General features: G+C 37.7%; 1 protein-coding gene and 1 long non-coding RNA gene across 2 annotated transcripts in view; one reads left to right on the top strand and one right to left on the bottom strand.

The window, feature by feature from the left end:
* Nucleotides 1–25,235, top strand: part of RYBP (RING1 and YY1 binding protein) — a 73,791-nt gene that overhangs the window by 22,931 nt on the left and 25,625 nt on the right. The window lies entirely within an intron of this gene.
* Nucleotides 18,270–20,665, bottom strand: LOC134761003 (uncharacterized). The gene is made up of 2 exons (XR_010139183.1): nt 18,845–20,665; nt 18,270–18,473 (listed from the first exon to the last, which is right to left on the bottom strand). It is a non-coding gene; the product is annotated as an uncharacterized LOC134761003 (long non-coding RNA).

Genomic DNA, 25,235 nt, shown 5'->3' on the forward strand with positions numbered 1-25,235 from the left:
ACTGAAAATCCAAAACATTGGACTCAGTATTCCAATCCATGAACGTAGGTATCTCTGCATTTACTTAGGTTTTCCTTCAGCAGTGTTTTGTAGTTTTCAGTCTCATTTGTTAGATTTATCACTATTTCATATTTTCGATGCTGTATAAATGTTACTATTAAAATGCCAGTTTCTGGTTGTTTGCAGGTAGTTTATGTACAGATTATTTTTGTGTATCTTGTTTCCTGTAATTTGGCTAAACTTAATAGGTTCTAGGAACTTTTTTTGTAGATTCTGTAGGATTTTCTCTGTAGACAATTTTGTCTTTGAATTGAGACAATTTTTACTTTCCTTCCAATGTGGATGCCTTTTATTTCTTTCCCTTGCCTGTTGTGCTGGCTAAAACTTCCAATACAGTGTTGAATGAAAGTTTTGAGAGTGGACGTTCTTGTATCAGTAAGTGTGATGTTAGCTGTAGTAAACATTTAAATAGGTTTAGGGAATTTTTTTCTGTATTAATTTGCTGAGGGTTTTTTTTTCTTAGTCTGGGTCTTGCTCTGTGGCCCAGGCTGGAGTGCAGTGGTGCAGTCACAGGTCACTGTGGCCTCAAACTCCTGGGCTCAACCTGTCCTCCTGCCTCAGCCTCTTGAGTGGCTGGGACTAATGCACCACTATGCCTGGCTAATTGTTTGGGGGGCCAGGGGGTTGGAGATGGGATCTCACTGTATTGACTACGCTGGTCTGGAACTGACCTAAAGCCATCATGCCATCTGGCTTTGGTCTCTCAATGTGCTGGCATTAACAGGTGGGAGCCATCATGCCCAGCCCACTGAGCGTTTTTATTAAGGAATAGAAGTTGGATTTTGTCAAATATCTTTTTCTCCTGTATTTAGTAAGATACAGTTTTCCATATAATGCTGGATTACATTGGTTGATTTTTGATTGTAGGAATCCTAGACCAACTTGGCATTCCCAGATTAAATCTCACTTTGTCATGATGTATTTTCATGTTGAATAATCCATGCTGGATTATTTTGTTAAGAAAACTTGGCATCTGTGGTCATGAAGGACATTGGTCTGTACTTATTTTTTACCTTCTAGGCTGTTTGTCTGGTTTTGGATTCACGGTAATGTGGGTCTCATAGAATGAGTTGGAAAATGTACTGCCCTCTTCACTTTTCTGGAAGAGTGTGTGAAGAATTGAAATTTTTTTTTTTTTTTTTTTTTTTGAGACGGAGTCTCACTCCATCGCCAGGCTGGAGTGCAGTGGTGCAATCTCGGCTCGCTGCAACCTCCGCCTCCTAGGTTCAAGTGATTCTCCTGCCTCAGCCTCCCAAGTAGGTGGAGCTACAGGCACCCGCCACCACGCCTGGCTTATTTTTTGTATTTTTAATAGAGACGGGGTTTCACCATGCTGGCCAGGATGGTCTCGATCTCTTGACCTCATGATCCACCCGCCTTGGCCTCCCAAAGTACTGGGATTACAGGTGTGAGCCACTGTGCCCGGCCTGAAATTATTATTTTCTTAAATGCTTGGTAGAATTTACTAGTGAAGCCATCTGGTCTAGGATTTTCTTTCTGGGGAGGTTTTACTACAGATTCAATTTATTTAAAATACATAAGGGTATTCAGATTATTGATTTATTCTTGAGTGAGCTTTGGCAGTTTGTACCTTCCAAGGCACTTAGGAATTTGTTTGTTTTATTGAAATAGTGTTCATAAGATTTCCTTATCTACACCTGTAGAGTCTGTAGAGATGTCACTTCTTGTTTTCATTGGTAATTTGTGTCTTTGTCTTTCGATGAGTCTGGAGTATCAAGATTTTATTGATCTCAACAAGCTTATGATTTCACTGTCTTTTTGTTTTTGTTTTGTATTTCATTGATTTCTCATGTGATCTTTATTATTTTCTTTCTTTTGTTTATGTTGAGTTTCATTTGCTCTTCTGTTTTTAGTTTCTTAAGGTGTATACTTTGCTCCTTGGTTTGAAACTTTTCTTTTTTTTCAGTATGGGTGTTTGGTGCTAAAATTTTTTCCCTCAAGTTCTGCTTTAGTTGTAACCCACAAATTTTGATATTTTTGTGTTTTCATTTTCATTCAGTTTCAGATGCTTTCTAATTTTTCTTTTTTTTTTTTTAATCTTATGGGTTATTTAGAACTGTCATTTAGTTACTAGATATGTGAGGATTTTCCAGATACCCTTCCGTTTTTGCTTTCTAATTAAGTGATGTTCAGCTTTGTTACTTTGGTGCATAGACATTTAAAATTATGTCTTGATGAATTGACCTCTTTTTCATTCTGAAGTTAACCTACTTTATCCCTGGTAATAGTATTTGCTCTGAAATGTACTTTGGCCAATATTAGTGTAACCACTCCAGCTTTGTTTCGAATAGTGTTAGCATGGCGTCCCTTTACTGTATTTGTGTCTTTGTATTTGAAATGAGTTCCTTATAGGCAGTATGTAGTTGGTTTTTGTTTTTCTAATCAGATACCATAATCTCTGCCTTTTAATTGTGGTTTGTAGACCATTTGTATTTAATGTGATTATTGACATGATCAGTTTTAAATCTACCATCTTGCACTTTGTTTCCACTTTATTTTTGGCTTTAGTTATTTTTAAAATATAATTTATGTCTTTTATTAACTTACTAGCTATAACTGTAGTTATTTTATTTATTTAGTTATTTTGAGACAAACTCTTGCTGTGTTTCCCAGGCGGGTGTGAAGTAGGACAATCTGGGTTCACTGCAGCCTGGACCTCCTGGGCTCAAGCAGTCTGCCCACCTCAGCTTCCTGAGTAGCAGGGACTACAGGCACATGCCACCACACCTGGCTAATGTTTTGTGTTTTTTTTTTTTGTTTTTTTTTTTTGTAGAGACAAGATTTTGCCATGTTGCTCAGGCTAGTCTTTAACTCCTGAGCTCAGACGATCCACCTGCCTCGGCCTCCCAAAGTGCTGGGATTATAGGGATGTGCCACTGCTCCTGGCCAGTTATTTTAGTTGCGTTAGTATACATCTTTAACTCAAATCAGTTTGCCTTTAAGTGGTATTACACATCTTCACATACAGTCTAACAACTTTATCAAAGCTCCTTTTTTCCTTGTGGCCTTTGTGCTGCTATTGTAATACATTTACTTCTGCATATGTTGTAACCCTCCCCACAGTGTTGTAATAATTTTTACTTCAAGTAGTCTGTTATTAAATATTAAAAAAAAAAAAAGAAAATTTCCCACATTTTTACCATTTCTTGTGCTCTTCATTCCTTTGAATAGATCCACATTTTCATCCAGTAATATTTTTTTCTACCTAAGGGACTTTGTTTAATATTTCTTATAGTACAGGTCTGCTGGTGATTACTTTTAAAAAAAGTTGCAAATTTTTTGTTTTGCCATTTTTCTGGTAACAGCTTTATTAAGGTATAATTCACATATTATACAGTTCATCCATTTAAAGTGTGGAATTTATTGGTGGTTCGTACATTCACAAAATATGAACCTTTGCCATATTTTGTTACCCCCTCTCCCCAACAAGGAATCCTGTACCTTTTAGCGGTCACCCTCCAGCCTTCCCCAACTCCCAGCCCTAGGGAGTGTTTAAAATAGTACCTGTCTCTAAAGATTTGCTTTATCTTAGAATTTTGTATAAATGGAATCATACAATGTGTGGTCTTTTGTGACTGTCTTCCTTCAGTAGCATAGTTTCCAGGTTCGTTTATGTTGTAGCGTGTGTATCAGTACTTCATTCTTGTTTATGGCTGAATGATATTCCATTGTGTAGACATGCCACATTTTCTTATCCATTCATCAGTCGATGGACATTTGCTTTCTACCTTTTGATTATTATTAATAATGTTATTGTGAACATTTGTATACGTATTTGTGTGGATATATGTCCTTTTGGATATATACCTAGCAGTGCAATTGCTGAGTCAAATAAGAACTGCCTTTAACCTTTTGAGGAACTGCCCCACTGTTTTCCAAAGTGGCTGTAGCATTTTATTTACATTCCCACTAACAGTGGTTTCCCATTTCTTGCCCTTGTCTCAAGACATATTTTCAATGTGTATAAAATTTCCAGGTTCAGTTTGTTTCTTTTAGTTGTCTTAAAAGATGTTACTCCATTGTCTCCTGGGTTACATAATATACAGTCTCACTCTGTCACCCAGGCTGGAGTGCAGTGGCGTGATCTCTGCTCACTGCAACCTCCCTCTCCTGGGTTCAAGCGATTCTCGTGACTCAGTGAGTAGCTGGGACTACAGGCATGCACCACCACGCCCAGCTGATTTTTGTATTTTTAGTAGAGATGGAGTTTCACCACATTGGCCAGGCTGGTCTTGAACCCGACCTCAAGTGATCTGCCCATCTCCCAAAGTGCTGGGATTACAGGCGTGAGCCTCTGTGCCCGGCCAATATTTGATTATCATTCTATCATTTTTATTTTTGTTCTTTAAAATAAGTCTTGGTTTCTCTGACTGCTTTTAAGATTTCACTTAATCACTGGTTTTTTTAGCATTTTGATTATAAAGGGCCTTGGTATAGTTTTCTTCATGGTTGTTGGGCTTGGGGTTTGCTGAACAGCATTTTGCCTTCTTATTTAAAGCTTATATCCTATTGGGAAATATATAGAATTTTATAAAATGAGAATGTTAAATCCTCATTCATATTAAGAAATATGCCATAGGCTGTCTGGCCAAGAAGAGCTAGAATCCTTTAGATTGCCCTTGGTTGCCACTGTATCTTCTGTGGAAAAATTTCTTTAAGACAGGTTTTAGAGATATTGCCCAACCTTTAACTAAAATCCAGTAATTGGCACAAGGTTATGTAACGAGCACATTAATAGTAATAGAGCCTGCACTGGACTCTTGGTCTACCCTTGGGTCTTCCCATCGAATTACACCACCTCTCTGACAAACCAAGTACTAGGAAGATGACCAGGGTTACTCCTCTGGACCCTGTGAGTGTGACTGCTGCTGTACTCTATATTTTAGATTCCTTTACCTCTAAGATAGAGAAAGAAATGGTGTGCCTCATTCCCCTTCCTTTCTCCCCTTATCCATCCTTCCCTGTCTTTCGGAACTATGGTAGACTCATGTGTATTTCATAATGAAATAAAAGCTATTCAATTTCCAGCTCTTTCATTTCTCCATACAAACACTTCTGTGAAACTTTTTTGTTATAGTCCACAAACAATGATAACTATCTCAGACTTCCAGTTATGTTACTTTAGGAAGTCTATTTGGGTTGGCTTGCTATTCTCAAACAGCAGTTAGCTTGACCAACTTTTTTATTTGGTACGATGGGCTTTGGGGTGTGAACTTGCTTTCTCTTAACATACGTTTCTGTTCTTCTGCCCACCTTATTTCCCCCTAATGGGAAGTATGTATGAGTGTGGGTTGGTGATTTTAAGTTACCATCTGTATCACATCCATAGCGCTTCCTTTCACTTTGTAAGATTTCCTTCGTTTTTAGAATCCTCTCATATTGGTTATTCGACATTCTTTGTAGATAATTGTGGAGTACCTGGAGCATTTTGGCTGAAGTGGAATGTTTTACATGTCTTTATCCTTTTTGAAGCTTATCTGATTGGTTGTACATTCCCATGCATTAGAAACAGATTGTCTAGTATTATGGAACATCCAGTCACCTTATCTTGCAGAGTTCAGGAAGTACGTGTATCTTCCTGAAGTATCTTCTGGCGTTCAGGAGGAATTTTCTAATGGAAAACCAAAATGTTGTAATTTTGAGAAATCTTTTTTAAAAAGTTTATTGAGGTATGATAATATAGTAAGAGTAACCCTTTTTGCTGTATAGGTTCTGTGAATTTTGATGAATTTTAAGTCCTATGATGACAATCAAGAAAAAATAATGTAGTTTTAATTTTCATTTCCTTGATGACTAATAATAAGCATCTTTCCTGCGCATATGTGAGTCATCTATATATTTCTTTGATGAAGTGAGTTCAGATTTTTTGCCACAATTTCTAGATTGTGTTGCTTTCTTATTACTGAGTTTCTAGAGTTTTCTGTATATTCTGAATAATAGTTTTTAATTAGGTATTTGTTTTGCAACTATTTTTGCTGAGTCTGTGACTTTCCATTTCATTTTCTTTTGATTTTGACTTTCCATTTTCTTAATGGTGTCTTTTGAAGAGCAGAAATGTTTAATTTTTATGAAATCCAATATATCAGTTTTTCTCCTTAAAGGCTTATGCTTTTTTAGTTCTTCTATATGGAGAAAGATATGGATCGAGGTTCTTAGTTTTGATGAATGGATGCCCCATTTTTTTCTGCACCATTTGTTGAAAGACTCTCTTCTCCATTGAGTTAGATTGGCATATTTGTAAAAATTCTGATTACTATTAATATATATGTGTGAGTTTATTTCTGGACTCTGTTCCATTGACTCTTAAGTGTCTGACCTTTTGCCAATACCGCGCTGTCTTAAAAATTGTAAATAGGTAAATCATGACATCAGGTAGCATCAGCTCTTCAATTTGGTACTTTTTTTCCAAAATTGTTTTGACTTCTAGGTGTTCTTTTTCCATGTAAATTTTAGAGTCAGCTTGTCAATTTCTATGAAACTTGCTAGAATTTTGATAGGATTGCATTGAATGTGTAGATCAGTACTCTTCAATAGGATTATCTGTAATGATGGAAATGTTGTGTATTTACACTGTCCAGTGTGTGGTAGTCACTAGCCATATATGGCTATTGACTACATAAAATGTTGCTTGTGTAATTGGAGAAATGAATTTTAAAGTTTGTTTCATTTTAATTTATTTAAATTCAAATATATTCACATGTCACTAGTGGCTATTGTATTGGACAACATAACATAGATTATTTTGGGCACAATTATATATTATTTTGACTTCTTAAAGTCAGTATTGAGTTTTAAAACCCACAAATGTGGTATATCTCCCTATTGAGTCCAAAAATTTGAGATTGCAGCATACGTAACAGATCTTATAGTACATATTTTGTTAAATTTATCCTGGAGTATTTAATGATTTTTGGATGTTATTTTAAGTGATATTTTTTCTTTAATCTTTTAATTGTTCATTGCTAATACGCAGAAATAAAAATGATTTTTGTATATTGACTTTGTATCCTTTGCCTTGCTTAGCTTCACTTATTTTATTCTAGTAATTTTTTGTATGTTCTTTGGGATTTTCTGCATAGACAAATCATGTAAACTGTCAGTAAAGACAGTTTTATTTTTTCTTTTCAGTCTGTATGGGTTGTATGTATTTATCTTATTCTTTTAGTGCATAGGTGCGGATCACCAGCTAGTTTTGACCAAAAAGTCTTAGTTTGCTGAGTTTTAAAAATTATTATGAATGGATGTTGAATTTTATTAATGCTTTTACTGCATCTATTGAGATGATCATATAGTTTTTCTTTAATCTGTTGACATGGTGAATTACTGATTTTTCAAATATCGAACCATCTTTGCCCGACCCACTTGGTCATCATTTTTTTTTATATATTGCTGGGTTCAATTTACTAATAAATTGGATCCATGTTCTTGAGGGCGATTGATCTGTGTGATCTGTGGTTACTTTATATTGTCTTTGTCTAGTTCTGATGTTCTGGTAATGCTTGTAACATTGAGGTGAGAAATGTGTCTTGTCCACCCCCTCAACCCCAAAGACACACACGTTGTGTAAATTAGCTGGGCGTGTTGGCACATGCCTGTAATCCCAGCTACTCGGGAAGCTGAGGCAGGAGAATCACGTGAACCCGGGAGGCAGAGGTTGCGGTGAGCCAAGGTTGCGCCATCGCACTCCAGCCTGGGCAAGAAGAATGAAACTCGATCTTAAAAAAAAAAAAAAAAAAAGTTACCTTGGTGGGAAGAGGGAGGGGTGTTTGGTTTAATTGTTGAACGTTTTAAAGCACACTCTAGTTATTTGAGACAGGGTCTCACTCTGTCTCCTAGGCTGAGTGTGATCATGGCTCACTGAAGCCTCGACCTCACAGGCTCAGGTGATTCTCTCACCTCAGCTTTACAAGTAGCTGGGACCATAGGTATGTGCTACCGTGCCTGGCACAGTTTTAAGAAAAATTTCTTGTAGAGGCAGAGTCTCCCTGTGTTGTCTAGGCTGGTCTCAAACTCCTGGGCTCAAATGATCCTCCCTCCTTGACCTTCCAAAGAGCTGGGATTACAGGTGTGAGCCACTGTGCCCAGCCTAGTTTAATAGATATAGATTTATCTGTTTGTTCCTTTATGTTATCCGGTTATTCCTTTTTGAGAACGGGTCTTGCTCTGTTGCCCAGGCTAGAGTGCAGTGGTGCAATCATACCTCGTCAAGTGCGACCTCAAACTCCCAAGCTCAAGCGATCCTTCTATCTTGGCCTCCCGAGTAGTTGGGACCAAAGAAAGGCACACGCTGTCATATCCAGTTAATTTTTGTATTTTTTGTAGAGACAGGGTTTTGACACGTTTCCCAGGCTGGTCTTGAACTGGGCTCAAGCAGTCCATCTGCTTTGGCCTCCCAGAGTGCTGGGATTACAGGCGTGAGCCACCATGCCCAGCCTAATTTTTATTTTATTTTGTTTTTTTAAGTGTAGACAAGATCTCACTGTATTGTTCAGGCTGGTGTCGGACTCCTGGGTTCAGGCAATCCTGCTGCAACCTCTCAATTATCTATTTATTCTTAAGTGAACTTTGGCAGTTTGGAAAAATTAGAGATCGAATTGCATTTAAGCTGTCAACCTTAATATTTATAGAATTGTTTGTATTCCTCTTTTATTATCCTTTTAATTTCTGTAAGACTACTCATGTTTTCCCTTTTGTTTCCAATACAGAGAATATTTATCTTCTTTTTTTTTTGGTTTTATATGCTACCCCTTTTAAAACTTAAGAAAAAAACCATAATGCTTCAAACGAATAGAAAAGCATACACAGTGATATAAGATACCCATATATGCTCACCACCTAATATTTGCTTTAGTTTTAATTGAATTTTTAAAACAATGAACATTTAGCATTGCTTTAAAAGAACAAATGCCTCTTCTCTTCATTTCCCTTAGTGCCTTTTCTAACCACTGTCACTGAAGTAGGTATACAGCATTCTTATGCATATTCTCCTATTTTTAGTTCTTGTTTGTATCAGTCCATCATCATTCTATACCTTTTTTGTTTCATATAGTTACTTAAGTGATACACTGTACATATCCTTTTGGATCTTGTTTTTTTCACTCAGCATTGTTTGAGATTATAAGAATGTTGACACTACAGTATGTGTACTATGTTAGAAATTAGATTCTAAACATCATGTCTTAAATGGGAAACTGCTGCTCTCTTCTTTTTATCTTACTTGCAATTTATGTTTGAAAACATAACCTATTGTCTGTTGGCAAATAATAAAATGTGAGAATATTTTGAAAATTGTATTAGCCTCTATATTGAAAAGGTTAGAATATTGGATTCTAAGTTTTATTGCCATGTAATTTACATACCATACACGTTGCCCTTCAAACAGTTCAGTGACTTTCAGTTTATTTATAGTTGTGCAACCATTACTACAGTTCAGTTTTAGAACATTTATATCATTCCCAAAAAGTTACCTCATGCCTGTTTGCAGTCTGTCCACTCCCTTAGGCAACCATTGATCTGCTTTTTGTCTTCATAGAAATTTTCTGTCAGTGGAATTATACAATATGTAGTCTTTTGTTTATGTCTGGCTTCTTTCACTTAGTATAATGAATTGAGATTTGTCTACCTTGTTTGTTGCATCATCAGTGCTTAATTCCTTTTTATTGCTATGTAGTATTCCATTGCATGGATAAACCACATGTAGCTGGAAACGTAACTAATGAACTCTATATTGGCTAGTTGGTGGACATTAAGAGTGCTTGCAGTTTGTTGCTGTTGTGAATAAAGCTGCTGTAAGCACCTCTGTAGCAGTCTTTGTGTGCACATATATATATATATTTTGGAGTGGATATGTAGGAATAGATTGCTGAGTTGTATAGTAACAAGATGTTTTAACTTTTAAAGAAACTGCCACACTGTTTTCCAAGTGGTAATTTTATATTACCACCAACATATGAGGGTTCCAGTTTATCTGTATTTTCACCAACACTTGGTATTTTTTTAATTATAGCCTTTTGAGTTGGTGTATTGTGAAACCTCATTGTGATTTTTTAAATTTGCATCTCTCAAATGACTAACGATATTTAGCACCATTTCTTGTCATTAGCCATTTGTAGATCTTCTTTGGTCAAGTGTCGTCTATTCATATATTTTACCATTTTAAACATTGGGTTGTCTGTCTTATTTATTGAGTTGTAAACAGTTGAGGAATGGGCTTTACCAGATACCAGGTACGCTGGTGCCTTGATTTGGGACTTCGAAGGCTCCAAAATGTGAGGAGTAAATTTCTGTTATTTATAAATTACCCCATATCAGGCATTTTGTTAAGCCCCCTGAATAGACTAAGAGTTCAGTTTATAATTTACTTCTACAGAAATGTATTTTTCAAGAAGGTAATTTTAGCAGTGAAACAATGAGGTATACTTCATGAGCCTTTTTTAGTTGGTTTCTAAAACCATGTTGAGATACTGCCTTGATTCTTGGTTTTTAGCTTTCTTATCCCAAAACGAAAAAAACCATTTACCATATCTGTATTTCTGTTCTGAACCTTCTGGATGTATACTAGTCTTCTCCCCCGACCCCCCGCCCCATTAGTGGGAGATACATTTTAAAACCTCCCAGTGGATGCCTGAAACTATGGATAGAACTGAACCCTAGATAAACTGGTTTTTTTCCTATGCATACATTGCTGTGATAAAAGTTTAATTATACGTTAAGTACAGTTAAGAGATTAACAAAAATAACCTCACTACTCTTGTCTTTTGGGTCATGAGTAAGTCAAATAAGGGTGACTTAAACACAAGACTGATACTACCACAGTCAAACTGAAATGGCTATTGACAGGCAGGATGGTGTCTACAACATGAATATCTTGAACAAAGGGGTGATTCATATCCCTTGTGGGACAGAGTGGAACAGTGAGGGATTTTATCACGCTGTTCAGAGCAGCTTGCAATTCACAACTTAAGAATTGTTTATTTCTGGAATTTTCCATTTAATATTTTTGGACCATGGTTAACTTCAGAAAGCAAAGTCTCAGATAAAAGGAGATTACTGTATTACATATCTGTGAGAAGTTTTCATTGTATTACTTTGTAGTGAAAAGCAATAGATACTCTCAGCCTAGGCTTGCTCAGGTCGTTTTCTTGAAGAACAAGTAATCAAGCCACCGACTAATTAATTTACAAAAAATAGTAGAAACTTATTTCTCACAGTTCTGGAGGCTGGGAAGTCCAAGATCGAGATGCCAGCATATTGTGTCTGGTGAGGGCTGCTCTCTACTTCCAGCTTTGTTGATGTGTCCTCACATGGCAGAAGGTGGAAGGGCAGAAAGGCCTTGCTAGTTCCCTCCAGCCCCTCTTTTTATTTTATTTTATTTTTTATAGAGATAGCATCTCCCTGTGTTGCCCAGGCTGCTCTTGAATTCATGGCCTCAAGTGATCCTCCCACCTCGGCACTTTCCGAAGTGCTGGGATTACAGTGCGCCTGGTCCCCCTTTTAGAAGGCACTGATCCTACCCATAGGGCACAGCCAGAATGGCCTAATCACGTCTTAGAGGCCCTGCCGCTTAATGCTGTCACCTCAAATGCTGTTGCGTTGGGATTTTCAACATGAATTATGGAGGGGACACAAACATTCAGATAGTAGGAGTATACGTTTTCCAATTCATATGTATTTTTTGCCTGCAAAAGATAAAAATTTTTCTTGCTCAAAAAGTAAAATTGACTTCCCTAAACTGGTGGTAAGATGGGGAAGAAGTTAATAGGGATTTCATTGGTGCTTTACTGCGAAGCTTCTTAAATGAAAACTCTGTGAGGGAGAAAGTGAGTGACTTGGAGTTTTGGTGGATTAACATATAAGCTCTGGTGCAAGATTATTCCCATCAGAGAATTAGCTGTTCCTTTTTGGAAGATATCTATTTTGTATTTTACACAGTTATGTAGAGATTGATGTAACAGATGAAGCACCTGCTTCATGCAGACATTAACTTAACAATATTTTTCCAGCATAGTTGATGCACAGAAGTGCTAATATGGAAAATAAGGACGGTGTTTTAATAAGCATGTTATAATCTTTTAAACATACATTATCTTGGAGCTTGCCTGAAATGGATTTTGAGTGTTTTCAAGTCTTTTCTGGTGATGATAGGTACTGTTGAGTTAACCACAGTCTTTTGGTTAGGCTACAGTTAGTAAGCAAAGAGCTACATGTAGCTATGTAGGTAGTCTGATTTTGTTCTCTTATCAAGCATAGCCTAATAAACTGAATGGATTTCCCAAGCTGATTTGGATGTTTTCCCTCAGTTACAAACCAGGAAGCATGTTTTGCAGGCTGTTGAAGAAATGTGGATAACAGGTGACTGGACTTGATGTCCTTCTTTAATTCTTTCCCAAGCATGACAAGTTTTGCTCTCATTAGCTGCCTTTTCACTGTAAAGTTTAATTAGGTTTTCCTTACAAGATTCAGCACTAATAATGCTTTTTGCTTTTCTGTTTTTGAAGAGTATTCTCTGACACTTTTGTTTATTAGTGTCTTTGGGAGTGGGGAGGGAGGGCATTTGGAGAAGGAATGCTGATATGACTGGGATACTTGTGCTACTACCTCAGCTCTAGGCTGCTCTACTTCATGTGGGCATAAAATGTGTATAAAAAGGTAAACCTGCTAACACATAATGGAATCTCATTTGGTGCAATATAAAGGTAGTATCTCTTGTCTCTTATTCTCATCATTAGTATAGCTGCGAAAGAGGATTGATTGGAACCCTTCTGAATCTTTCGAGACTGATAAGAATAAACCAACTTCACTGTTCACCTCTCTGCAGATCGTGGCTGTTAGCACATCTAAGGTGCATCTGTAGTTCTTGTCACCGATGAAATGGCTTCATGGGATATGGGGGATCCTTTTTTTTCTTTTTTTAAACATTGGTTTCCATAGATAAACATTGAGCTGGCTTCTTGTAACAAATTTATGAATTGGCTGACCCATCCTTAATCTTTGCTATTTGTTTGTTTAGAATTTGTTCTCTGGGCTAAAGTTGATTTCTCTTTCTCCTTATATGTATGTAAAATGTCCTTAGGTTTGTGTTCTGAGATGTCTATGTGGTTTATAATATACTTTAAAATTTCTAAATAGCTTAGAGTAAAAGATAAGTAATTATTTGATAAGACTTAACAGTTAAATTATTTGCACATTTTTATAGATTGTGGAAAATAGCATACCTTACTGCTTTTGTAACCACAGTGAAAGTTCCTTACTGTTTACGCTTTCAGATAAGAGCACAAACCTCAGGTAGAGTTCTGTGTGTTCAGTATTTGGGTAACTGCAAAGAGTTCTTATACCCATCAGCCTTTCTTAACCAGCTCTGAGAGAATTAAGCCCTCCTGCTCCAAGACTTCCATTGTAGACAGTTACCTTTTCCCCTATGCATTCAAAATGGTACTAGTTGTAATAGATACTTGGAAGAATTGAGAAAATAATCACTCACATCATTTTTTGGGTGTACTGTGGTTCAGACTGAGAAAGGCCATGGACCTAGAGAGTACACTGTGATATTATTTCTCATTCAGATTTACAAATGTAAAACAAAACTGCCTGCAGAGTTGTTCTTAGTACTTTGAGACATAACGTGGCATATGCTTTTGGCTTTTCAATAACCCAAATAGTTAGTGAACCACCTGTAGTCCTTTCTTTCACAGGCAGTAATGTGCTTTGGCTGCTCGAATTATTTGGAATTCCTGTACTTTTTGTCTCTCACCTTACATAGGTTTTCTTCTCTGTTAGGGATGTTCCCTTTGTTCACCTAGTTCACTGAACTTGAAGAGTCACTTCCTTTGTGAAGCCGTTAGTCATCTGCCAGCACAAGGTTGGTATTCCCTCTTTTGTGCCACAGTACCTGCACTTAAAATCATTATCTATCACATTTAAAAATAATATTTTACAGAATTGCCTCACCATTCCTATCTCTATCCATCTCTGGAGGGCAGGGACTGTTAGGTTTGTCAACACCCAATGTATGTTGGTTAAATGTTGAATGAGTTGTTGATACACGTTTGCTATATAAGGTAGGCATTTTACATTAAAGTTTTGCAGTATTAATAATGGCAGTGGCCGGGCATGACGGCTCATGTCTGTAATCCCAGCACTTTGGAAGGCCGAGGCAGGCGGATCACCTGAGTTCCGGAGTTCAAGACCAGCCTGGCCTACATGTTGGTGAAACCCCGTCTCTACTGAAAATACAAAAAAATTAGCCGGTTGTGGTGGCGGGTTCCTGTAGTCCCAGCAACTCAGGAGGCTGAGGCAGGAGAATCGCTTAAACCCGGGAGGTGGAGGTTGCAGTGAGCCAAGATCATTCCACTGCACTCCAGCCTAGGTGACAGGGCGAGAGTCCGTCTCAAAAAACAAAAAAAAAAACAAAAACCCAGAACAAAACATTCAAAGGGCACCAAACAGTGGAACACATTGGCCTTTGTGGAGATAGAAATACCATCATGGCTTCATTAAAATACCATGCTCAACCCTGCTGAACCCGTAACCATAGCCTGACTGGGGCATAAGAACACTGAAGCACATTCTGAGCGATGTAAAACCATAATACTTCAAATACAGGTATGTAATTAATTGCAGAGAATGAGGCAGCATCGTATTTGATAGATTAGATAGATAGATAGATAGATAGATAGATAGATAGATAGGTAGATAGATAGATAGATAGGGCTTCAAAGGAGGTACGTACCCAGAAGACCTAGATGAGATTGCCTGCATTGTCACTACCTAATATCTTGAAAGGTCACCACCATCTCTGGGCTTCTCATATCATTTTCTCATTTGTGAAATTGTTGTTTTGGGAGAATTTCTTGAATATATGAGCAAGTGTGTTGAAAGTGAGAAGGCAACAAAATAGATGTGTGAGTGAACTGTAGTGAAACTTAACAAATTCTAAGTTTGGATTGTTGAGAGGTTTCTATCACTTCTCTTGTCAGTCAAAGAGACTAATATATAAAGTTCTGCCATATAGTGGCTATTCAGTAAATGTTTGTTGATCCAATGAAAGAAGTGAAATTCCAAGATAGAATTAACAAGAATGACACTGTAGGTTGAATTGGGGCCCAGAAAGAGTAGTCTAGGCAAAAGATGACTGGAGAATGTCTGGAAGTACCAGTACTACATGGGAATGGATTGTGAAGTTAATTAAAACCTTAGATCTGGCCTATAGTGCATTGTGGGAACCCAAGCTGATACTTCCGTACTTTGATCTGATGCAGGAGGTGGGATACTTACCATTTATTGAATGACCATTGTATGTCAGACCAAGTACAAAGCACCTTATAGATGATTTTTATGTTGACAGCAGCTGAAGACACCTATTTTTACCCCCATTTAAAAGATGAGATAGAAATAAGCCTTCCAGAAAATACATAGAAGGTAGTATGATACAGTAACTTATGTTGCAGAGGAAGTAGTTACATGGAAGAGAGGGGGGAAGAGGAAAGCAGGAGGGATGGTAGTTGTGTTGTTGCAAGGGTTGCCCTTCACACTGGATCTCTCAGACTTTGCCTTTACAGATTTGGTGGGGAACAAAGGTGAAGCTGGTTTTCCTTCTTTTGGAAACAGTTACTTGTTTTTGTTTTAATTATTTACTGAAGGATTTAGTCAGACTTTTAAGTTTGTTTTGTTACATTGAACATTGGTCATACTGTGAGGAAGGGTCACAATTGATAATGCTTATTACCTATTTTTAAAAGATCAACTGATGAATGAGTAGTGGCAGTGTATTGTGAAAGCTCTGAATTTGCGGAGGAAAATAACAGTTGAATTTTCTTGAAAGTAAAACTAAGAACTGTGTGTAGTAATTTAACTTCCCACGTCAGTGAGTAATTTAACCATATTAACCACCCAAAGAAGTAATGAAAATAAAACTTTTATTCGAATATTTGGCTGTACGCATTATATCTGTTGTTTTACATTTCAAAGCTACATTTATTGAATGGACAACATTTTTTTCTCTCACACTTCTTTACCTTCTGTAGAACAGATAGAGCGAGTCACTTAAGTTTTTAATTCCTACCTGCAAACCTTCTTCATAATTACATTTATTTCTGAAATGCCTTACAGCATCTTGTCAGCTTCCTCCCCTCAGCCCCAGAGATTTAAATCAGGTAGATTCTTACGATATCAAGAAGTGTTCAGCTTCTTCTATAGAAAGTCATGATTTATTGCAACATACTGCTATAACTGCTTTGCCAATTCATCCACTGCGAATCCACTGACTGTACTCTCTAGTGTGCATCTTAGTACATTTTGTGTTGCTGTAACAATACCTGAGACTGGATAATTTATAAAGAAAAGAATTTTATTTGGCTCATGATTCTGAGGTTGGAGAGTCCAACATTGTGCAGCCCCTTTGGTTGCGGGTCTTGTGCTCCTTCAGTTCATGGCAGAAAATGGAAGGAAGCCAGCATGTGCAGGAGGAGGAACAACCCACTCTTTGAGTAGTGAATCCAATCCTGGGAGAGCAAGAACTCACTCCCACAAGATGGCATAGTCTGTTTATTAGCTATCCCTCCCATGACCTAAACACCTCTGACTAGGCCCCACCCTCTAACACCGCCACATTGGAAATCAGGTATCAACATGAGTTTGGTGGAGACAGACCACATCCAGACTATAGGCACATGCATCAAATATTTTTGCTTTGTATGCTCTGAATATTTTGTGGTGTTCATAGGTTTAGCTCATAATCTCCAAAAGGGAAATTGTAATAACTTCTAACTTGCAGTTGAACTCAAACCAGTATAAACAGGCTTATTACTTTTAAAAAAAGTTTTAGGAAGAAGTGGTAGTTTAGTATTTTAAGCTGTATCAATTGGATGAAATAAAGTGGAGGAAATGGTTTAGAAGTATTAAATTGCTGAGTTTATAGAAATAACTTACATGTACTGCATGAAAAGGAATGTATTTGAAAAAGATGCCTGATGTACGATAAAGCAATTTAGCATTATTTCAGCGCAGAGATTGATTCATAAGTTAATACTTTAATATAAAGTCATACCATTGCTTTAATAGTGATGGAGCAGAACACATTTCTAAGAATTTACTACTGTTAAAACAAAGATTTCTGTTGGAAGACATACGTAAGTCATCCTTTTTTTTCAAAGTGTAACTGTGTTTGGGAAGGAAATAAAAATATGAATAAAATATATTTTAAATTATGTCATCAAAAGGTGGGATGTAATGTTCTTCACAGATTTAAAGAAACATTTCATGTATATTTGAACTTAGAAGTTTTGGAGACTGAAGGCATTTGCTAAGCATTGTTTTTCTTTTCATTCATTTAAGGCTCTGTATGGCATCTGTGTCAGGCTGACAAATTCACATGTGTTACAGAGTTCAGTCATGAGGCCAGGTGTGCAACCGTTAGCTAACAGGTGGTATAAGCGTTAAGAAGCCCAATAACCTGTTCTCACATCTGTCTCTGTATACTGTGGTCAGTGAAGACTGTACAAGTGTAGCTGTGGAAAGTTTATGGACAGTAAGTGGGATAGGTATTGAAAGACACTTCTGGCATTGATGGGAGACTGTTTCGGTGGAAAGTGACTTCAAACAATAGTGTCAGGATGGTGTAATTTACATTTGGCCCAGATTCACCTTAGTTCTTTGAGCGAACTAATTTTTCTCATTGTGGCAATTGTAATTGGCCCTCGGAATGAATCTGTTTTTAAAATAGTGAAGTGAACATTACATTGCATTTTTTACTTTTGAGATAAATTTTGGTAAACAAGTCTTGATTTTTTTCATGCGTAAAACTGCCTGCTTAATGGTTAAAGTCTCCTTATGCTTTAATGTAAACGTTTGTTATCGAAGATGTGCAACAGCCTGATAGTAAAAACAGATGCACAGATAAGCCCAAGTAACCAGTGCAATCTAAAACTATTCATAAGGTGAGTTTAGTTTTGAATTATTATATACACTAACCTGTGTATATAACCAGTATTGGGGGCAGAGTCCTATTGGTACAGATAACTAACACTGGTTATCAATTTTCTTATGTAACAAAGCACAGGCTTTTTACCCAAGGCGTCTCTACTTGTATTTAGGCAATTTTAATAGCTAAAGAGTTGACCTATATGTGACTTGCATTTGAATTCTTAACTGTAATATGCCAGTAACTTTAAGAGTAGTTTTGAATGCAGCTCCTCTCTTCAAGCCTCTTGGGACACTGCGTCTGTCCTTGTCTGTCAGATTCTCAAAAACTTTACCTGGGACGCACACAAGTAAACCTGGGTTCAGTAGTTTCCCTTTCCTTTTTTCCTTTCTTGAGAGTGGGGAGAAGCTTCTTTGTTGGACAAAAATCACTCATCTCATTTTTTTCTGCCACTTTATGGATTTTACGCCATCTCCTACAGAATAGAGTTTTGATTAGAGTATTCAAGACCAAATTGCTTACTTTCAGGGTAGCTTTATTATTCCAGCCCAATACTGCACTCCCTACTGCATTTTTGATACAAACTTGCTCATTTGAAAGGGTGTGAAAAGAATGATGTGGTTCCTGAGATTTAGCTACTCAGATAGGGTGTAGGAGGAGACAGCAGGAGTTGGGTTAAATCTAGGAGGAATGAGGTGGGGGAATGTCTAGTGTTTTGAGGAAGGGCTGTGAGAAACAAAATGCTATTTTCTGAGAAGCTTGTTAAGAGAGTTATCCCTAAGGCAAGTAGTTCTCTACGAGGATTTCACCTTTCTAAAATCTCCTCGGGGGAGCTATTTAAAATACCTTTGCTTAGGTGGGCCCATCTCCTACCCATTAAGTCGGTGTCTCTGTTAAGTAAACAGCATTTGAGCTGTTTGAACTTAGGAGTTTTAGAGGCTGAAGGCATTTACTAAGGAGACTTTGATTTTCTTTTAATTAATTCATTCAAAGGCTCCATATGACACTTGTGTCAGGGTGACAGGTCTCCATTTGTGACATAGTTTAGGCTGGACCAGAGCATCATTGTTCTTTAAAGGCTCCTCAGCTGATCTAATGTGCAGTCAGATTTTTGAGCCACTGATCTCCAGGACAAGCATGGTTGAGAATCAATGATGTAATCTGGTGGCTTTGTCTTCCAAGTTGCTTATTTTTTAATAGTGTGTGTGTATTTTGTTTAATCTTCAAGTGAATTTTAAGTTTCCAGTTAGATAGTACAGTAGTACGGTATAGGGGTTCATAGTAGCTGAGTACATACATGATCCCTAAGTAACAGTGCTGATCTGGCTCCTTGCCTTCAGTTCCTGCCTTGTCTTGTCAGCCCAGTCTCTTCAGCTTAGCCACCCTAGTCTTTTAGCGTTAACTAACGTATGATTTTTCTTCCTACCACAGGGTCGTTTTCCATGTTTTTCCTGACTGAGACCACCCATTCTTGGCCGCCGCCTACCCACCCCTGGCCCAGACGTGGCCACATTTTTTGAAAAAGTCCTTGATGTGCCTGTCCTTTGGAACACTTCCCTCGTTTTCAATTTTCTATCCATGTGTGTGATTATTTGCTTGTTTGGCTCCCTTATTAGACCAAGCTTTTTGGATCTGCCTATTCTTATCCACCTTTATTTCTAGCATCTCCTCAGTGCCTGAGATACAGCAGATGTTGAATGAATGAATAAATGAAAAGTGCAAGGTAACTAGACAGAAATTCAATTAGTTGTATGTGTCTGTAGAACAGAATAGGAGAGCAGTGCAATAATGTAAAAACTTCTGGGGCTGGAGAAATTGGAATGGATAGGAATAGTCAGGGAAAGCTGTAAATTGGAGGTAGAAATAGGGAAGAGGGTAATCGTTGTCAGGTTTGGGGGTGAGAAATAGTGGGAAAATAGGTAAAGTAACCAGACCTATTTGTTTAGGGTATAGGGATGTTGCTTGGGAAAGGCAAACATTAAATTGGTATCAAATTGAGGGGTTTAGGTTTTAGTTGAAAGACATTGAGGGTCTTAGAGGAGGGATTAAAGCAGTATTGGTAAAAGATGAATTTAACTTTAGGGTAGAGGCTAAAGTGGGAACGGTAAGGAAGGAACTGGAAATACTGTGTGTGAGAAATGAGTAGGATATGGGTTTTATCTTGGCTTCCTGGAGTGTAGTTTTGAGGAATCTGGGGCCCCATTTTCTACTGTGTTTCCTATGGGTTTAGGACGGAGAGCATTTGTTTATGCTTGGGTATTTGTTATCTCTGGGCTTTTTGGAAATGACTAAAGATGAATGGTAAAGTCAGTGTGGGAAACCTTGTGGAGGAGAAATAAATAGCCAGTGTTTATAAAGGGTGGTTATTTTTTAGAGGAATTGTTATCAAATGATAGTTAATGCTTATTGTAGCAAAATTTAAGTAGTTTGAATTCTTTGGGTTGATCTTTTTTTAAAAAAAAAATTAGGATAATCCAAACCTTTTTAAAGTTCTAAATTGGCAGGCAGACTACTTGTTCATTCTTTTGATTGTTTATTAATAGCAGATGAATCCTAGGACAAATTTTTAATATTTTAGAAATATATTTTCATGTATTTATGAACATTAATTCCAAGATATTTATATGAATTTTATAAGGAAGGCAGTGTTACAAGATTTAAAAAAAAAAAAAAGGCAAGACTACTGTACCCAGAAGTTAGCAGACACTAAACTTTTGGCAAATCACTTAGCATTTGCATTTCATCTTTAAAATACAGTAGTCCCCCATAGCTGTGATTTCACTTACCAGTTAGTTACCCACTGTCAACTTCTATCAGAAAATAGGTGAGTACAGAAAGATATTTTGAGGTAGGAAGAGAAAGCAACATATACCATGTTCACGTAATTTTTAATACAGTATATTGTTATAATTGTTCTGTTTTAATATTGTTAGTCTCATTGTGGCTGATTTATAAATTAAAGTTTATCATAAGTATGTAAGTGTAGGAAAAAGCGTAGTATGTAGGGTTCAGTACTGTCTGAAGTTTCAGGCATTCACTGGGGGACTTGGAACATATCCTCTACAGATAAGGTGGACTACTGGTAGAAGAAATCTGACTAAATAATTCTAAATGGGAAGGGGCAACAGAACATGGTTGCCCACTATTTATTGTATGGACTTACCCCATAGCTTAAAATAAAACAGATCCTAATACAAAGAAAAATGGTAATCATAATTGGTGCTTTTTAATTTTTTCGATAATTGTTCCTGTTTTTAATTGTCCTGGGAGTAAGATGCATGGGGATTTATCAGTGTTCTTTGCTAATGACTAGCCTTGCAGGAAGCCTAAGCCTATTTAGTGGCTAAGCTCATCCGAAAGCATTGTCAAAGCCAGAATATCCGTGGCAGTATCTGGAAGGCTTTTCTGTGATGCTGGTGGGCACCTGGTTGGAAAATTTTCCATGCAAAGGTTACCTTAAATGACCTGTGATGTACAACTTTGGGGAGTCAGTTTAGTATTGGTACATGTGCTGAGGTAGGCCCTCCAGATACCTAATGGCTTTGCCTTCAGCTGTCTCTACTATTTACCCCACAATGGGGTAGGATGGTCTGACCTGATTTAAGTTCCTTAATTTTTGCCATACTTCAGCACCTATCTCTATACCCAGTTTCTAATATCTAGACCCCTTAGAAAATGCTTCCTCTACTGCTTTCTATCCAGCTTCTTCCCAAAAATGGCAAAAAATTTTCGCATTTAAGGAAGATTAGAGGCAATATAGTCCCTTTTCCCCAAGACTGTCTTTCCTGAAGGATCAAATGGAGCTAATCAGAGGCTGTTAAACCTGGGAGAGTGTCAAATATGCAGGGACCCTGTCTTGTCTTACCCTAAGAAACTCATTTGTTTTGCTGGCTTCTCCCTATGCCCCCATCCTTAATTCATCCCCCTCTTCTGTCCTTTTTCATCAGAGCTACCTGGAGTTCATCCAACCATAGCAAACATGTTGTATATTGTATATTTGTTCTTTTTCCTAGTCCCAATTTTCTACTAATAAGCACATTTAAAATATTTCATTTCCACTCTGTACTTTGAAACATATAGGTGTTTTCTATCCTTGTCTTAAACCTACGTTAAAGTAGTATATAGAATACGTTTATTGGAAGGGAGTTGATTAGCCATGGTACAGTGCTAAATTTACTAAAAACTAAATTTTAAAAATTAAGATTTCTTAAAACATTGAGTTTTCCTAAGATACTTAATATTTTTCAGTTTTTAAAGAATTTTACTTTAGTATGGACCCTATGTAAAGTACATGCACAGCTTTAGACTAAATAAGTCTGAAATTTTGAAGACTTTAAACAATTTATCAATGCATATTGTAGTTAGATTCAAGCTGGATCCTTACCTGTTATCAGATGCCAAATATAGGATAATGCTCTCAGCCACCAAGTATAGCCAAGCGAATTCAAGACTGTGTAATTTCACAGTGAGCACCCAGCTTTCCATTTGTGGCAGATGTAGCTTGATCCTGTTATTTTTCCTGTGGGGATATTCAGGAGCATAGATTGGCCCACTAGACTGATTTCAAGTGCTTTGAGTGATATTTTCACTAGAGAAAAGGACATTTAATGGGAAGCTTTTATTGGGGAAAAAAGAATTCTACCGAGAAGATTAATGGGTCTATAATTTTAGAGACAGAGACAAAACACTGTTTCAGGACAAATTAAACAGGGGTACTGGCATTAACTTCAGAAAACATTTCACTGGGTTCTTGGAAAGAAAAATTTTCCTAACATGAGAACCTAAGCAGTGGTGCATTTTCCAGACCAAAATTTCTTCTTGTCATTCAAAGGTTTCAGATGTAATAAATTATAGCCCCATCATGAAGAGTCTGAATGCCAGAGAAAACAAATGACAGGATCGCACAGCTACTTACTATGCATGAAGGCTAGACGCTGGTCACCTCACCACCTTATTGTTATGAGGGCTAATTTAATCAGATTAACTTCATCTCAAGCATCTATTGGTTCAAATAAATTGAGTTTACAGAGCTGTGCGCTTTTTTTTTTTTTTTTTAATATGAAGCCTGTAACCAAAGGATGTGATAATGGCAGTAGTCAAAAAGGTAAATTGACCAGTATGTCAGCCTTGCTACTCAAACCCCTTACTTGCTTAATGATAGATATTTGCTAGGAACATTACCACCGCCAGCCCTGTCTTAATCCGTTCAGGCTGCTATAACAAAATATCATGGACTGGATAGCTTATAAGCAACAGGAGTTTATTTCTCACGGTTCTGAAGGCTTCGAAGTCCAAGATCAAGGTGCTGGCAGATTGATTCAGTACGTGGTTCATCACAACTTTTTGGCTGTTCTTACATGCTGTGAGGGGAGAGGGGTCTCTCTCTAGAAGAGCACTAATCCCATTCATGAGAGCTCTGACTTAACTACCTTCCAAAGGCCCCACCACCTAGTATCATCTCCTTGGGGATTAGGATTTCAACATATGAGTTGTGGGGGCGGGGAGGACACAAACATTTGGATCACAGTAAGTCCCTTTTCCCTAATATCCTAACTGAAAGAAATGTGCATTTTTCCAGTTTGACAGGGTTGTATATCTTTACTCTTTAGGGCTGTGTGGTTGAGTGGATACCAAGTATTGTTAACTTGAGAATAGCAAACCTTGCTCTCATGAAAAAGCAAGGTTTGCCATTCCTTGTAGCTCTTGTCATCTAGACTCTAGTTGCCCTACCCTCTGTATTTTTAGGGTCTGGGAGCTCAGAATGGTTTTTACAGTTTTAAATGGTTGTTATGTATGTGTCTACATAATATTGTTGATTTTGTTTCTTGGCCTGAAAGAGTTATTATCAGACCCTTTACAGAAAAAAATTGCTGATCCCTGGTCTAAAGGAATACAATACATGGCCAGGCACAATTCCTCATGCTTGTAATCCCAGCACTTTGGGAGGCTGAGGTGGGTGGATCACCTGAGGCCAGGCATGTTTCAGGGTGTGGAAAGTGCATATGTATCTATTCATTGTCTGTTGCTGTGTAGCACATTACCCTGAAATTAGCCACTTAAATATTATCTCACAGATTTTTGAGAGTCAGGAATTTGGGAGTAGCTTAGCTGGATAATTCTGGCCCAGAGTTCCTAATGAAGCTATAACAAAATGTTAGCTGGGGCTGCAGTCATCTGAAGGCTTGACTGGGGCTAGAGGATCTGCTTTTCAAGATGACTCACTTACATGACTGCTGAAGATCTCAGTTCCTTGCTGGTTTTTGGCAGGCAGGTCTTAATTGTTGACCATATGAACCTCTCCATAAGGCTTTATGAGTGTCCTCATGATGTGACTGCTAGCCTCTACCAGTGACCCAAGGGAGAGCAAGGTGGAAGCCAGAATTTCTTTTATATTCTAACTCAGAAGTCACTCAGAACCTCATATTCTGTTAGCTGTGATTCTCTAAGTCTAGCCCCACAGTCAAGGAGAAGAGAATTAGGCTCCCTATTTTCTTCTTTTAAGGGAGGAGTATCAAAAAATTTATGGACAAATTTTAGAACCACTGCAGTCTATTTCATTGGTAGTAGTGGCAGTGGCAATGGCAGTGGGCTGTAGTATATATGCATTGGAAGGTATTAATGGATTGTATGTTTTTTAGAAGTATGGTTGGGTTACATATAGTAAGTCTTGGTGACCTTTCTAGGCAAGCAGCAGAAGGGAGGCACATGAGCATGTATATTTTGGGTGAAATTAGGCGTGTTTATTTGGATGGTGTGTGTATTTTTTGTTGGTATCTTGGTGTATGTATGCATGTGTTTGAAGGCACGTGCATTTGAGGGGTGTGCGCACTTGTGTGGGGATAGATTGCTTGAGGGGCATGGGCAGGTTTGTGTGCGTGTGCATGTGCGCACACGTACCTGTCTGAAGGGCGAGTCTGTGCTGGTGTGTCTGGGATGAGGTTGGGGTAGGGTGACAGTGGGATGCTGTGTTATCTGGAAGGAAAGTTGATTGGTGGGAAAGAATAGACTCCCCACTCTCATCAGATGGGTTAAGATTTCATTTGGAGGCCTCTAGGAGAGGCCATATCTCTACTTTTGGGGTCTGCTTTTGCCCTGAACTAGGATTATTTCATTACAAATGCACATATGTATGTACATACATACACATGTGAATTTTATATGGATGGTTTTGCTGCACAAGCCTGTGGAATGCATCTCACCCAAGCCACCCCATTGTAGTCTACCTCCATCAACTCAA

This window comes from Pongo abelii, chromosome 2, assembly GCF_028885655.2.
Source record: "Pongo abelii isolate AG06213 chromosome 2, NHGRI_mPonAbe1-v2.0_pri, whole genome shotgun sequence".
NCBI lineage: Eukaryota > Metazoa > Chordata > Mammalia > Primates > Hominidae > Pongo > Pongo abelii.